The 15,752-nt window shown below is 32.9% G+C and overlaps 1 non-coding gene across 1 annotated transcript; it reads left to right on the forward strand.

The window, feature by feature from the left end:
* Positions 1-12,265: 12,265 nt before the first annotated feature.
* Positions 12,266-12,406, forward strand: LOC129976778 (U4 spliceosomal RNA). The gene has a single exon (XR_008785200.1). It is a non-coding gene; the product is annotated as a U4 spliceosomal RNA (small nuclear RNA).
* Positions 12,407-15,752: the final 3,346 nt, after the last annotated feature.

Consider the following 15,752-nt stretch of genomic DNA (forward strand, 5'->3'; position numbering starts at 1 on the left):
TAAAATTTGTACAATTCAAGGAAAAAAATTGATTAATAGAGAAAAATATCATTACACACAATTTTATATCTGCATACATATAGACAATGGCGAGTGATATGATCATGGTTTCAAGAAGCTCTTGCAACTACACTCAAACAAATGAACATAGAAGTGACTAATGCTGAGAAATCATTTTCACGGTTAACCCTTATCGTGGCAAGATTGCTTTTTTCAAGAAAAGTAAAAAAAAAAATGTATATAGGTAGCATATTTTATATTTTATAAATTTTTTATACTTTATATTTTTTATATATTTTATATATATTTTTATTTTATAGTCGTAGTATAATTTTATAAAGTTGTATGTATGGTATACTATACAAAATGAACATAAGGGTTAAAGATAATGACTCCTGCTTGGGAAATCCAGTGATACAATAGAAAATGAAGTATCTAGCAATGCTGTTGATTTAAAAAAAAAAACCTAAATGAAAATAGCTAGGTCCTATATTGATCTGATAACAGAATTTTAAAGAAATCATCGAGGCTTTTTCTAAATTGAAAGATTGACGCCGATAGAAAATGTATTCAGTCCAATCGAATTATCATTAAAAAAAAATGTCAAAATGTGAGGAAAATGCGTAATAGCAGTTTTATTGGTTTAAGTTGTTGAGTTGGCCATCCAAAATAAACCTCTAAGTTTGCACTCAAATATGCTACTGGATAAAGGATTGAGCTATCATACGTTATTACAGCTTACTTAAAGGAGGAATAAATCTTTAAACAATGTAATTTTTTTAATTCATTTTTAGAGAAGTTTTTCAGTTTTGCTTAAATACAGTAGAAGTACTCTGGTAAAAATCTTAGTTCGATATCCACACTGTTTTGGAAAATGTCAACTTTTTCTTAAAATTAAAGTCATCGAAAAATGTCTATACCTTTCTATATATTCAAATGCAGCGATAGATAAAAGAATCTTATTCTCAACTCTAGAGACGAGACGAGAGGAGATGATGCGGAAAATACAGCATTACCTATCACAGCTCACAACTTCCAATCGATTAATTCACTCTTCGTACAAGAAACTTTCAACCAAATGCTTCAAAAAAAATAGATAAGTGATTATTACATCGCCTTCAAAGGAATTGAAACTACGCTTCCGAAGAACATCAGTGACTTCGCCATCTCCTTCATGCCCAAGTTTTTCATCATAGCTTTACCCCACAGACTATAATACTCTGGCCAAAAGAAAACTTATGTAAAATTCTGTCTTCTTTAATTTTTTTCTGAAATATAAATTATTACCAGTTTAATTCTATTGCTTAGGTTACCTAAATGTATTTCAAAACAGATCTTTTGGCTATACAAAGTTCATAAATCCTGTTTAAGAGAATACCAACGCAAGGAAAAATCCTCCGTCAAAAAAATAAAAGAATTTGGCACCTGTAGTCTTCCTAACAATAGCCAGGGTATCTGAAACTGCATTCAATACAGTCACCAACGTATGCAAAATCTACAAAATATCATTACCACTTTCAATGATACCTTTCAACAGTTGATTACAAACAACCAGGAACACACTACCAATACCTAAACGATCTAAATTAAATAAGAGAATTAAATGGCAAACTAGAAAAAAATAGATTAGGAAATCAATGTACTTGGCCTCTGCCCAATTCAAAGATTTACCAAGAACCTGTCCCCTTATGGCAACACTCAAATGAATACTGATCAGTCCATCCAGAAAATTGACAAAAGGCACACTACTTGGAGGGGGGGATTCTTTGGAGAATCCTGAAATTACTACTAATTAAAACTTTCCAATCCAAGAAAACAAAGCCGTCCAGAACTAAAGAAACGCCTCCAATAAATTTAAAACTAACTGAGGATTACAGTATTATTGTCCAGGACATAAGCAGAAAGTTTACTAATGCAACAATGGTTTCATTAAAATTACCCCCACATATGAGAAGGTTAGGTCAGCGTTTCTCAACCTTTCAGTATTCGCGGCCCAGTTTTCAAACATAATTTTCATCGCGCCCCCCACTTACAATAAAATGTACACAGCAATAATGTAAATTGAGTATTTTAGATTTTGTTTTTAAATTATTTTTAACTAACTGCGAAAACAAGAGTAAAAGCGAGCCAACGTTGGCGAGAAACCACATCTTGCATTTTGGACAAGCGGGCGGTGAACAGATAAAGCGAATGAAAGCGGGGAAAATTTAAATGTTATATTTGAAATGAAAGCCAAACAGAGAGATAACGTTAAAAGAGAATGAAAGTAGAAAAATTCTTTAATGAAAGTTAACCTAGACGGGGTGAGCTAAATTTAGAAACTGGGAATACATTTTTTTCGAATAATAAAAGAAATGAAACAGAAGCATGATTAAACAAAAGAGAAAAAATAAACAAGGTTTGTGGAAGGGAATCCACACGACCGATGCCGTCTTGAGCATACGCGCAGTAAATGTTTTCTCATAGGAAGAAGGAAAATGTTCGATAACTCAAGTTTCAAATGCAGCCAGTCTCATTCGAGTCGATCCTTTTATCGCTATCGAATCTATCATGAAAGTATATGTTATATATGTTTTCGTATTAATTGCAATTCACCATATTAAATATTCATGGCAGCAGATTTATACAGATTCATGGATAAATTTTAAGCGGAAGTAAGCAAGCATTAGAGATAATCAAGCATCAACAAGTACACAGACGAGGAAAATAAAATCAAGAAAATATTCAAGAAAGTAAATGAATAAGAAAGGCCCCTGTGTATCATTTGCTCAAAAATGTTGACCGCAGACAGCATGAAATCTAATAAACTTAAACGACATTTGGAAACGCTTCCTAGTGAGTACGTCAACAAACTCAGAGAATTCTTCGAATTAAAATTAAAATCATATAAAAAGCGAAAATCATTTTTTAAAGAAACTTTGTCTGTGAATAAAAAAGCTTTAATTGCATCTTACAAAGTTCATATAAAATAGCCAAATGTAAAAAACCTCACACCATTGATGAAGAGCTTATTTTACTAGCAGCAATTGAGATTGTAGAAACTATGTTTGGAGACAATTTTTAAAAACAATTGCAGTCCCTGCCTCTTTCAAATGATACTGTTGCTCGTCGAATTGGCGATATAGCTGAAGATGTACAGTGTAAGCTTTGCTCGATGTTGCGTGACAAATTGTTTTCAATACAGCTTGACAAAGCAACAGATGGTAATAAAGATGCTCATTTAATTACCTATGTTCAAATTTGTGATAATATGTCAGTAGTAGAAGAACTACTTTACTGCAACCAATAGAACTCAAAACAACAGCGCTCGCATTATTTGCTATTTTAAATGATTTTATGAACGAGGCAAGCATAGAACAACTAGGAATATGCACTGATGGTGCTCGTTCAATGTCCGGAAGATTCCAAGGTACACAAGCACTTGTAAAACAAAAATCACCTGAGTGCATACATTGCATGATCCACAGAGAAGCTTTGGCTTCGAAAGAAATGAGTCCTGGTCTGAATATTGTATTAACTACGGTTGTAACCGTAGTAAATTATATAAAAATGTATCCTCTGAAATTGAGAATCTTCTCCGCACTTTGTAAAGACATGGGTTCAATACATTCAGCGTTATTATTTTATTGCGAGGCAAGATGGTCATCACGTGGGAAATTTTTGCAATGTGTTTATGAATTAAGAAAAGAAATCGCCATTTTCCTAGAAGAAGAAAATACACCGGAGGCCGAGAATTTTCGAGATGGTTTATTTGTGATGAAATTGAGGTGCTGGTCGATATATTCGAGAAATTAAATAACTTGAATCATCAACTCCAAGGTGCAAATACACATATGCTGGATACGAATGATAAAGGTAATGTTTTTCGTAGAAAATTGGAATTGTGGAGCAGAAATTTAAAGCAAAAAAACCTAATATTTGCAAATGTGGATGATTGTACTGAAACTTACAAGGGTAAAGAAGAACATGTAAAAGTTGTTTTTGTAACCATTGGAAATCATTTAGCCATGCTGGCAAAGAATTTAAAAAAATATTTTCATACTGACGACAAACTGATTGCAAGTTACGAGTAGGTTAGGGATCCCTTTCATAAGACTCCCGAAGGACTCTCAATTGATGAGGAAGAAAAATTCATAGACTTCACGACAAGTGACGAAACTAAAAGACAATTTAGTAATAAATCACTATTTGAATTTTGGGCAGGAGTAAGGATGATTTTTCTGCACGAAAAATAAGGGCATTTCACATTCTATTACCATTCAACATCCTACCTTTGTGGAACTGGATTTTCTACTGTGGCTCCTTTGAAGACAAAATATAAAAAAAACTGAGAGTAGCTATTTCTAATAATAAGCCTTCCTTCGAAAAACTTTGCTCTGCAAGATAGCCCCAAGAAAGTGACTAATAATTATTAAATTAGTTTTTAATTTAGTATGTTTTTATTAAGTAAATTTAGTCGAAATGTATTTTGTTTTCTATGTGTATGTGTGCTTTCCTTTCAGTCAGTTAATCAATTTTTTAAAATATTTTCTTTTGAATATCTCGCCCCCCCCCTCTTGTGTGCTCGCGCCCCCCTAGGTGGGCGTGCCCCACAGGTTGAGAATTGCTAGGTTAGGTTACAAATTGCTGATCTTCTCAACAAAAAGAAAAAAGAATATGTAATCTTTGAAGACCCCTGTGACCGACCCATCAAAATTATTATCAAACGACTGCCTGGAAACCACAACAAAGTAGAAATGAAACCTGATCTTGAATCCCTTAACTTCAAATCTGGTCGTGTATTCGAACTAAAAAATTACAGGTTCAAGAGCCTCTGTCGCATATCCCTTGTTGAAGTGAGGATTAAAATTTATAACGATATAAAATTTATAGCCATCTGTCGTATAAAAGAATAAAAATAGCAACCAACAGATGCCCGGCCAAAACCACGATGTGCTTTAGATGCTCTGGATTCCATACAGTGCGCGGAATTGCAATTGCAATCCGCGTTGCATTAAATGAAGCAGAAAACCTCCGCGGTATACCAGCTCAAAGAAAAATGGCGGAGTCCATATGCATAAGCTGTAAGAGGAAAAGGTACTTGGCCTCTTAGAGTGGATGCCCAGAATATCCATCTACAGTCACAACTACCGGTTCCAGAAGATAATTTGCGGAAACTTTAAAACAACTCTTCAATAGACAGAAACCTGAATCTCTCTTAGTCAACCCGATACACCCAATCGTTCCAACTCTTACACCCGCCTCCCTAAGAAAGTCTCAGATGAAGCAGATGAATCCAACCTCCCTAATAGCTCTGAAATCAAAGAAATCATTGAATCTCACACAGAGAAAAGAAAGTGACTAAAAGAATTCCCCGGACTCATCAAGGAAGCACCTAAATTAAAAGGAACATCTAAAGAAGAGAGAAAACACATCCTTCTTAGTGCTATCCTTGAATAAGTTCTATCTCACCCGCCCACCTATTCAACGCAAACTTCATTAACTCACCATGAACGATAGAAAATAACTAAGCAGTCCCAGAAGTTCGGCAAAGTCCCACATGTCTGAACCTCTCCTACTCTCCTGAGAAGCAGCTTTGCTATTGGTCCTGACATCTTTTCCCGTCTCCCTCTCCCAGTCTTCCAGTGCCAATTCAGATTGAGCACAAGAGCTTTTCTCATTTCATTTACAGGAAACTGGCAGTTCAAGTAGCAGTCAGAAGCCAAGTCTCATATTTGACCAAGACAGGAGATAGCCTCGGGCTCCAGGCGGGTGCTCCAATCGCCACTGCTTTCTTTTGGCTATGTTCAACCTTTAAACTTTTTTTACTCTTTCGCACGTTCTGTCCCTTGGTTTTGTGTACAGATTGACTTAATAAAATGCACTTAATTACCTAGTGTAAAACTCGGCTAAACGCCTTAATTCATTTTGATAGCCATCTACTTCGAGACGCAGATAAAAGGCCGAAAGTAAGACTGCTTTTATTTTTAATATTTCGATAGATAATATTTATACAAGTAGTTGTCAAGGCTGATACTAAATAGCACCTAGAGATTATAATATATTTACTTTCACAAAGTTCAAAAACAATCCAAATCGTTATTTTTTTTTAAATTACGTTGTTGTTGTTTTCAGTGATTAGAATCAATGAATATTGGTCATTAATAACAATAAATCAAAAAGATCACTTGAAGTCATTTCAGGTCTTAAAACTCCTTCTTTTTCAATATCCTTCAATTTCTCTTTCACACTTTTGTCGGATGACCATTTAAGTAACGAATGTCATTTTTTCAATACTCATTGGCTTTGCGAACAATCATTTCTCTGTCACAATCAGTGTAACTGAACAAAGTTCTCGTTAAATTTTAAATATCGTAATGTTTATAAATCACATAAAGCTTGTGAAAGTTTACAAACGTCTGAGAAACGAAAGGAAAATATATGGTTATCTTAATATAGTTGTTCAAAACGATGTCGTCTCTTGTTGGCGAATATAACCATAAATTTATATAAAATAAAGTATTTTATAGACCATTATATAATTTGATGATATTTAATATCTAACTGAATTATTCTTTTATATAAACTCATTAAATATCAAAAAAATGTAAAATCATACAAATATTTTCAAAGTTCTAAATACTTTCATACAGATAAGCTTCATAGAACCAGTCAATAAAATACAACATAATGATCTCACTGCAATTTTAAAATGAAATTTTAAACTAAAAATATTCTTTGAATTTAATATTTCTCTACAATTAAGGATACGTAAAAAAGCTTTTGGCAGTATTATATTCTCCTTTCTTTTAATAATGATAATGTAAATTGCTTAATTAAGTTTCAACCCTTTAATTATATTATTTAATTATGAAAAATTCCTGACTTAATGATGATTTAAAATGTTCAACTTTATTTTAACCCCCTCCTCGCTCTGTAATTTTTTCTGCATTGTACATTAAAAAAAAAAAAAGAAAAAAAGAAACTTTCATCTCTGCATTTAATGAATTTCCAAAGAGATTAACAATTCGACTTCAAGCCTCAATTTTATTAAGGACAGTGTGGCCACCTTTGTGCATGCATGTTTTGTATAGAAATCAGATTCGGACTCGCATCCTATATATTTCTTCTGATAAACAGTGCATCTCAAAATTTCTGTTAAAACATATACAATTTAAAATTTCTTTTCACATTTTAAACTAAAAAGAAAATCAAAGGAATAATCAAATAAATTTTTACGCTACAAACACTGGACGTTAATTAAATGCGTGAAGAGATTTAGTAGAGATGCATAATCCACGATTTTTTGAATAACAAATAATATTGCTATTGTTATTTTTTAAATATGCGTTCCAAATATCTGTTATTTCAATCATATTATTAATTAAAAATTATTACTTAATATTAAATATAAAATTTATTAATTGTAATTAATACTTAATTTACTAATTTAATTAACGTGTGATTGAATTAATTTATCTGTTTCAGCTTACTTCTTAAATTTTATTTTTTTTCTCAAAACTATTTATTTAATTTATTTATTAGAGTGAGCCATTTTCTGGAAAAGATGAGTTAAAAATATATGTCATTTCTTTAAAATGTTTACTTTAGTCCTATATTCTACCAATAGATGGCGCGAGCAGTAAACAGAGTACATGTAATCAAAGTCAATCATGTCACGAGCAATAAAAAATTATCTGTATGGAATAGTGCATCATCAAATACGAATATCGGTCACTCCCGTAAAGTGGAGTGGTGACTTCGCCCTTTCCGGTGAAATCACCGCTGCGATAAATTTCAGTGATATGCAATTTAATGATACGATACGATAATTCCAATAACCGGTCTGTTCACTTTTCAATCCAATCACAGATTTCTTTCGAGAGCTTCCATTGAACAGATCGTATCGTCACCGCTCCGGCAAATTTCAGTGATATCGTATCGATTGTTAGTTTCTAGTAAATATCATCAGTAAGATCGTATGAAGGATTTGAATCACACCCCTCTTTGAAAAGTATTGATCACTTGTATTTATGACTTTTTGATATTGGTTACGTGATAACCGCTCTGAAAATATTCGTCATCCCTAAGATTTAGTGCCTAGGAACTTCTACTCAGTTTGAGTTAGTAAGGAGCAGAGGGAAAAACAGAAGTAATATACAATTGGTGCGGCAGTTGAGTAGACAAAATATTGCTGAAAAGCGCTGAAGACGAAAATTGAAGCAGTTCTTGAGATGCAAATTAATTTTCGGTTGAAGCTATGCAGTCTCTTTCTTGTCATTCTTATTCGTTTAAAGGTTTCCTTAAAGTCAACATTTTTCTTTTACATTCTTTAACTATTAATAATGTTCGCCATTTTTTTTTTTTTTTTTTTTTTTTTTCAAAATCACTTGCATCATGTACTCGTTAAATTGGAGTCATGGAAAAGAAATTATAGATAGAAGCCCCGGATATTCACTACAAATGTCCCACGAGTCCGTATTTTACGCCGAAAATACTTTGATTAGGCAGTGGATTCCAACTATTGCACCTGGTTTGGCTGACAATCGCCACCTCCACAAACTTTTGGGATGCACAATTTTTTGGCAGTTAGGACTGTTCTTGTATTTCTGTTGAGCGAACCAGAAAAGTATTCAATCGTGCATATTAGTCAGATTCTATATATTATATTCTATTAATATTTTACTTACTAATTTCAGGTACAAAGCTTATCTTTAAGAAAGCTTCAGAAAATACAACGAAAATGAAATGTTATCTACAATGGGCACTGCATATTAGGTACAATGTATTTTTATTTATTATTAGAGCCTCTATTATACGGGGAGATTATACACCAGTCATTAAAGCGTTTGGAATACGGTTCAGCGGAGATACCGAAATGTTAGCTCTAAAGTTTATCGAGTCAGCTAATTGTTTGCTAGAGAATCGGTCACTGTGCAATCTTTGAGGAGCAAGTCCCTTTCAATTTACCAACCAAAATATCAACAAAGGGAATGTAGAAAGTGAAGAAAACACAGAAATTTTTAGGCGTGTGAATTTTAAATATTGAAATATTCAACTTTTACATGTTACAGAATTAATAAGTATCTTTCAACAGTAAATTTATGGGGTAAAGCATTAACTATTATTTTTCAGATGATCCAATTTATTAATGCTTGCGTTGTGGCCTATATATGGTTTGAATGACTTCATTACAAAATAAAAATATTGATAGAAATGTCACCTAACAAACCTTTATTATTTATGTGAATGCAGATCAAATTTGCTCGTTATGCAATAGCAATATTCAGTTGGGAAATAACTCCTCAATTAGCTAAATGTTGTGGATTTAAATATCTTGAAAGTGATGTAGTTTCTGGAAAGGAGCTGTTGGCCAAATATAACAGGTTAGAGTCATGGAATAATGTGAGAACTGGCATTAAATATAAAACGTAAAAAATCAGAAAGCATACCAAATAAAAAATTGTTGAGTGAATAACCTGATTTATCCAAAATCTGTTTATCTATTTTTAACTCTAACCCCATTATTAAAGATATTTCTGAAGAAAAACTGTAACAAGAATCTCAGTCGTTTTCCCCAAAATATTTCGGAAGGTTCAATTTATCAATGCACCTCGTGTGACCGATTACGGTTTAAAAATGCTTTTCTCTGTAATCAAAATTCATATTGCAAAATAAAAATAACATTGAAATGTTCAACAGCAGATATAAAAAATAATATATATATATATATATATATATATATATATATATATATATATATATATATATATATAGTTTCTGTTTATTTATCTCTTTTTTTATTATTATCTGTTAGATACTTTGTGACATTCGTATAAAGTGTAAGTTATTAAAATATCTGAAGTAAATGTCAAGTTACGCTGTTCTCAATGTGAGCGGATAAAAGTACGTTATTACTTGAAAAGTATGCACACACACTTGATGATTCCGAAGATTGTAATAATTTTTCCAATTGAGAAGATTATCGACAATGAGAATGATGCGATTGCCGAATCTTATATAAAATGTTATATTTCGTGAGATGCAATTGGTGCACATAGGAATCAAAGGCAGAGAGATTAACAATGGCCCGATCCTGCGGCGACATTGCATTACTTCTTCAATATCAATATTCCAAAAGCTCTTTTAACCCTTTGTTCTCGGAAAAGTAATTCGATTCAAAATTTTTCAGCTAGCACAAGAACTTGCTTATTGCTATGAAATATATATATATATATATATATATATATATATATATATATATATATATATATATATATATATATATATATATATATATATATATATATTATAGTTTTAAGTTGAATTTTACCGAAAAGTTAATCTACATCTTATTACCATTCTTTAGAGAAATTTTTTGTAAAAAAAAAATTTAAATTAAAACGTAAATAAATATAACGTCAAAACGATGCACCGTCTTGAATGATGCGTGAAAGGCACCATCCGAGTGCGAATTGTTAAGTGTATACAAAAAGTTAAATAATAATATTAACTATTACTCTTATAGAAGCCACTTTCTTCTGTTTAACCGACGATCTGTTCATTAAAAAACTTCAGTGGAAGCCAGTAATTTGTATATACCCTCTAAAAGATGCTTAGCGCGAGGGAACTTCTCCTTCACCCATTCTGTATTTAGTCCTAAATTCATTCTTCAACAAATGGTCCATTAGTATGAGAAATTCCTTACAGAAAGCTAGTTCAACCGAAGCTCATTTGACGATGCGTTTCACAATAGAAATTATAAAAAGACACATATGGAAATTTCTAAAGATTACGGCAATTGCCTGTCATAAAATGTCAAAAATAATGTCTATAGCCCATTCTCTATTCCAAATAGAAAATTCTCATTCTTATAGAGGGCGCTAGTTCCTTGCGACATACTCTCTGGCATCGACCATTTTCGGAGCATTTATAAATTCGTTCCACCATATATATTCACCATAGAAATTATAAAAAGACATATATGGAAATTTCTAAAGTTTAAGACAATTTTCTATGGTAAATAGTGAAAAAATAATGTCTATAGCCCATTCTGTATTCCAAATAGAAAATCCTCACTCTTGTAGAGGGCGCGACGTACGCTATGGAATCAACCATTTTCAAGCGTTTATAAATTGGTTTCAATCTTCTATTCTCCTAAAAGATATTGTATTGAATGTTTAAATTTATTTGTACTGCCGACGGATGTTTCCTAAGAAACTTCTGATACATCAAAGTTCCAAATTGAAATTTTTATCGTTCGAGAGAGTACGCAGAAGGGTGAAAATAGTACATACAAGTACTCTTTAAAATTCGAACAGTTATGCCTTTCTTCTTTAGAATTGTATTAAAACATAGTATATGACGCCTTTGCACACTATTCTAAATCAGAAACATTCAGCATACTAAAATAAATCGTACTATAATCTACCACTTTTTAATTTTACAACTAAATAAGAGTATAAATAAACAATTTCAGGAGTGAAGCATTGGATTAGTTCTCAACTTGCTTTCGGAGCTGCGTCCGAGTTCATCTGTAACTCATTTGCTCTGGGGAAAGTCCCCGAACCCCTGTCGGAGAGCGCTCGCACTGTGAATCGTGCTGTCCTTCTCTCCGCTTGCCGTACATTGAAGGGCAACCTGAGTTGGCAAGCGTCACAGGAGTAGGAAATAGTTCAATTATACAGTTATGCAAGTGTGATAACTTACGGAATGGGGCTTAATGAGAATGAATCCAATATTTTATTATTATTTTTTTTCCGATGAATTCGCTCGATTATTCTTAATCTTCATTGTGAGGAACGAATTCGTTGTTAGTATTTCATACTGAAGGGTGGACCAAATTCAAGCTTTCAGTAATAATTTTGAAATGACAACAATAAGCAATGTAGACAAATAGTCGTAATATTCTACTTTATTTTCTTCTTTCAGTCATGCAGTAAAATCCAAAGAAAAGCAGACGAAGCATTAACTTTTATTTTCTTTGTCAGATTTTGTTCAAGTCCTGTTTTATTTTGTTTTAACTGAATGTCTACACATAGTTCAATTCAACATTCTACGCACAAATATACGCTGTACATTTACTTTATATAATATGCTTGAAATAAAACATTTAATAAATGAAACATGGGTGTTTGATTCTTACTTTAGCTTGCATTCAACCTTTCAATATTATTTCTGCAATGTTCCCAGAATCGATGCCCTTTCAAAAAATTACTCTTATTATATCCACCACTATTTTTAGAAAGAAAATTTACATATAGAATTTCTTCATCGTAAATTTGTTAGCTTTGCGCAGAGGCAGTGTCATAGCCAATGAGGTTCTACCGAGGCGTGACTATTGCTAGTTGAAAACTTTTCCCAATACCCCGCCCTGTCGACGTGAAATACCGTCGGCTGAGGCAATTTTTGGGAACTCCTTCGGGAGTTCATAAACATAAAAAAAAAGTATCCGTGTCTAGTCAGTAGGAGTGACTGCAGCGCCCTCATTCATGGAAATGTTCTCTTTCTTCGCAGGATATGTATTAAGCACAGAGAAAGCAGTCTCCTTCTCTGTGGTTTTAAGTAGGAAGCGGGACCTTCACTCAGGAGTTTGACGAACGATCGTAAAGTCCAGAACTAAAGACCGAAATCGTTATTAGTGCCCTGACTCTGTGTGAAGAAAAGATAGAGAGAGTATCATATATTTTGCTTACGCTTTGACATTTTAATATTACTTATTTTATTTCTGTCTGTACTCTGCTTGTTTGTCATCAGCGACATGAATGTGAACGCTGATAATGTTACGAAAGAAAAAATACCTCTAAGAAAGAAAAGTCCAGAATGAGAAGATTCTGTTCAGATAAAAGCAAACAACCAATTAAATTCTTATTCATTTACGTTTTGAATGAAAGAAAATATCGAATAAGTGTTCCGTTTTTGATATGGAATATTTGTGGCATTTTAATTTTTGCTAATTATTTTTACTTATATAATAATTTTCATCTTGTGAATGCATATTTCTAGCATTGATATTTATTAAATTACTTATATTATAAGTAAGTTATGAAAAGTCCTATTTAACAAATCCCTTTAAATAAACACATGAATTTCGCAAATGCTTTTTTGCCTTTTTTACATAATATGTTAAATATTAATTATTTTCATTATCTTATTAATGAAATCAGTTCACAATATTTTGATTGTTTCAATTTAGCACTGGTATTATTTTGAATATGATCTGCATGCTCCAAGATTAAGTAAAAGAGTGTAATTCGGAAATCACTTTTGAAGTTTAAAAAAATATTCGGAGTGTTAGTATAATAATGAGTTAATAAATAGGGGTGATTATGTGAAATAAAAGATATATGATCTGAAAGAACGTTTCTCAAAAGAGTAAATGTAATTTAATAGTTCAGAAAAACACTAAACTTGTTAAATGCTTATCAAGTTCTAAAAATTTTTTAATTTAAAGGTATATTACGAGAATATGATTACATCATTTTTTTTTCATGAATCATTTTATATTTTAAACGTACTGTTCGTGGGTAATCAAATAAAAGGGACCTGATCTGTCTTTTTTCCATTTATTATACATAAAGCAGCTACTGACGAAGACAACTAAAGCACATTAACAGAACATCACAAAAGCACGCGCACACACAGCAACAGGAAACACATCCGTTACATCTCTCATAGGCATTACAAAATTCTGAATCATAAAGCAATAAAAAAGAAGCGTATCAAAGTTCAACAGAAACTGCGCATGCGCCGGTTTCCTGATGACTACAGCTGGAATAGGGGAAAGGCGTCTCTAAGACGGAACATCCCGGCCCCCGTTGGACAGTTGTCCAACACCTTCTCCGAAAGGGAGTGGGCAGAGTCTGTTGATACTTCGCCGAAAAATTCCTTTAGGGGTTCTGATGTCTGCGACACGGACTAGTCCATCTGTTCCAGGATATGTCCTTTCAATTCGGGCCAAGTTCCATTCCATGGGGCTCTTGCTATTATCCTTCAGGAGTACCAGCTGTCCGGGTTTGATGTTCAGTTCAGGTAGTTTCCATTTAGCTCGAGACTGCAAGGAGTTGAGATATTCTTGACTCCATCTTTTCCAAAATTTGGATCTAAGAGACTGGATGAGAGACCATCTAGAAGATAAAGAAATGTTAGTCAAGGAATCACTGGGTTCTGGTATTGACAACAGTGGTGCTCCCACCAAAAAATGGCCAGGTGTCAAAGGTTGAATATCAGCTGGATCGGCAGAAAGAGGACACAGTGGTCTTGAATTCAAAACTGCTTCAATCTGTGTCACCAGCGTAGTAAGCTCTTCAAAAGTCAACACTGTTGATTTAGTCACCTTCAACAAGATCCGTTTCATAGCTCCAATATTTGCCTCCCATAATCCACCGAAGTGAGGAGATACTGGAGGTATGAAGTTCCACACTATACTTTCCTTGGCACAAAATCTTTGCACGGAATCCGATTTGCATGCTTTTAGCAGAGAATCCAAAATATTTTTTGCGCCCTTAAAATTAGTGGCATTATCACTCCATATGATTGAGGGTTTTGACCGCCTAGCTATGAATCTCCTAAGACAAGCTAAAAAGCTCTCAGTAGTCAAATCAGATACTACTTCAAAATGAGTAGCTCTTGTACTAAAACATATGAAAATTGCAATGTATGATTTCAAAGTCACCCTAGATCTTTTTAGATTAGGTTTAGTAATTATGGGACCAGCGAAATCGAGTCCCACCTTTTCAAATGGTCGAGATGGGATGACTCGATCTCTTGGTAAATCGCCCATCATCTGTTGAATAGTTTTATTTTTTACTCTAAAACAGGTTAAGCATCTTTTGATTACACTTTTTACTTTGGCTTGACCAGCTGGTATCCAGTATTGCTGTCTAATTAAATACAGAGTAGTTTGAACACCAGAGTGGAGTGCTTTTTTATGAAAGTATTCTATAAGTATATCTGTGAAATGGTGTTTCTTTGGTAAGAGTAGAGGAAATTTTTGTGAATCTGGAAGATCAGAAAATTTTAATCTTCCGCCTACTCTTAAAAGTTCATCATTATCTAAAAATACATTTAAGTTCAGAAGGGGATTATTCTTTGGAAGAACTTTATTCCTTTGTAGACAATTTATTTCAAATTCAAACTCTCTCATTTGTATAATTTTTATTAAAGATTTTGTAGCATTTTGTAATTTTGTTACATTTAAATGATCTTTCTTTCTGTTTTGCAGAGCTGATTTACAATTATGTAAGAATCTTAAACACCATGCAGTTACTCTTATTAATTTGCTGAAAGAAGAATATCTTTTAATCAAATCATCATTTAATGGATTTACTTTTGCTATTGTAGAACTTATTAGAACATTCTTTTTCAATTCTAAATTGTCTGCGTCTTCTTTGATATTTGTCTCATTATTTATTTTAGCTAATTTAGGCCATTTACATTCATTTTTTAACAACCAATTTGGCCCATGCCACCAGAAGTTAGAGTTTCTCAGTTCATGTACCGTTAACCCTCTTGATATTAGATCAGCCGGATTATCAGTTCCAGGAGTGTGATTCCATTCAGTGGGATTGGTTAGATTTTGGATTTCTTTAATTCTGTTTTTTACGAACACTTTAAATCTTTCAGGGTCACCCTTCATCCAATAGTAAACAATTGAAGAGTCAGTCCAGAAGAATCGTGTAACAGGAAAGTTAATGCACTTAACTATTTTACAGCTTAGTCTTGCTGCTAAAAGAGCACCCATTAGTTCTAATCTTGGGATCGAAAGTGTCTTC

This window comes from Argiope bruennichi, chromosome 7, assembly GCF_947563725.1.
Source record: "Argiope bruennichi chromosome 7, qqArgBrue1.1, whole genome shotgun sequence".
NCBI lineage: Eukaryota > Metazoa > Arthropoda > Arachnida > Araneae > Araneidae > Argiope > Argiope bruennichi.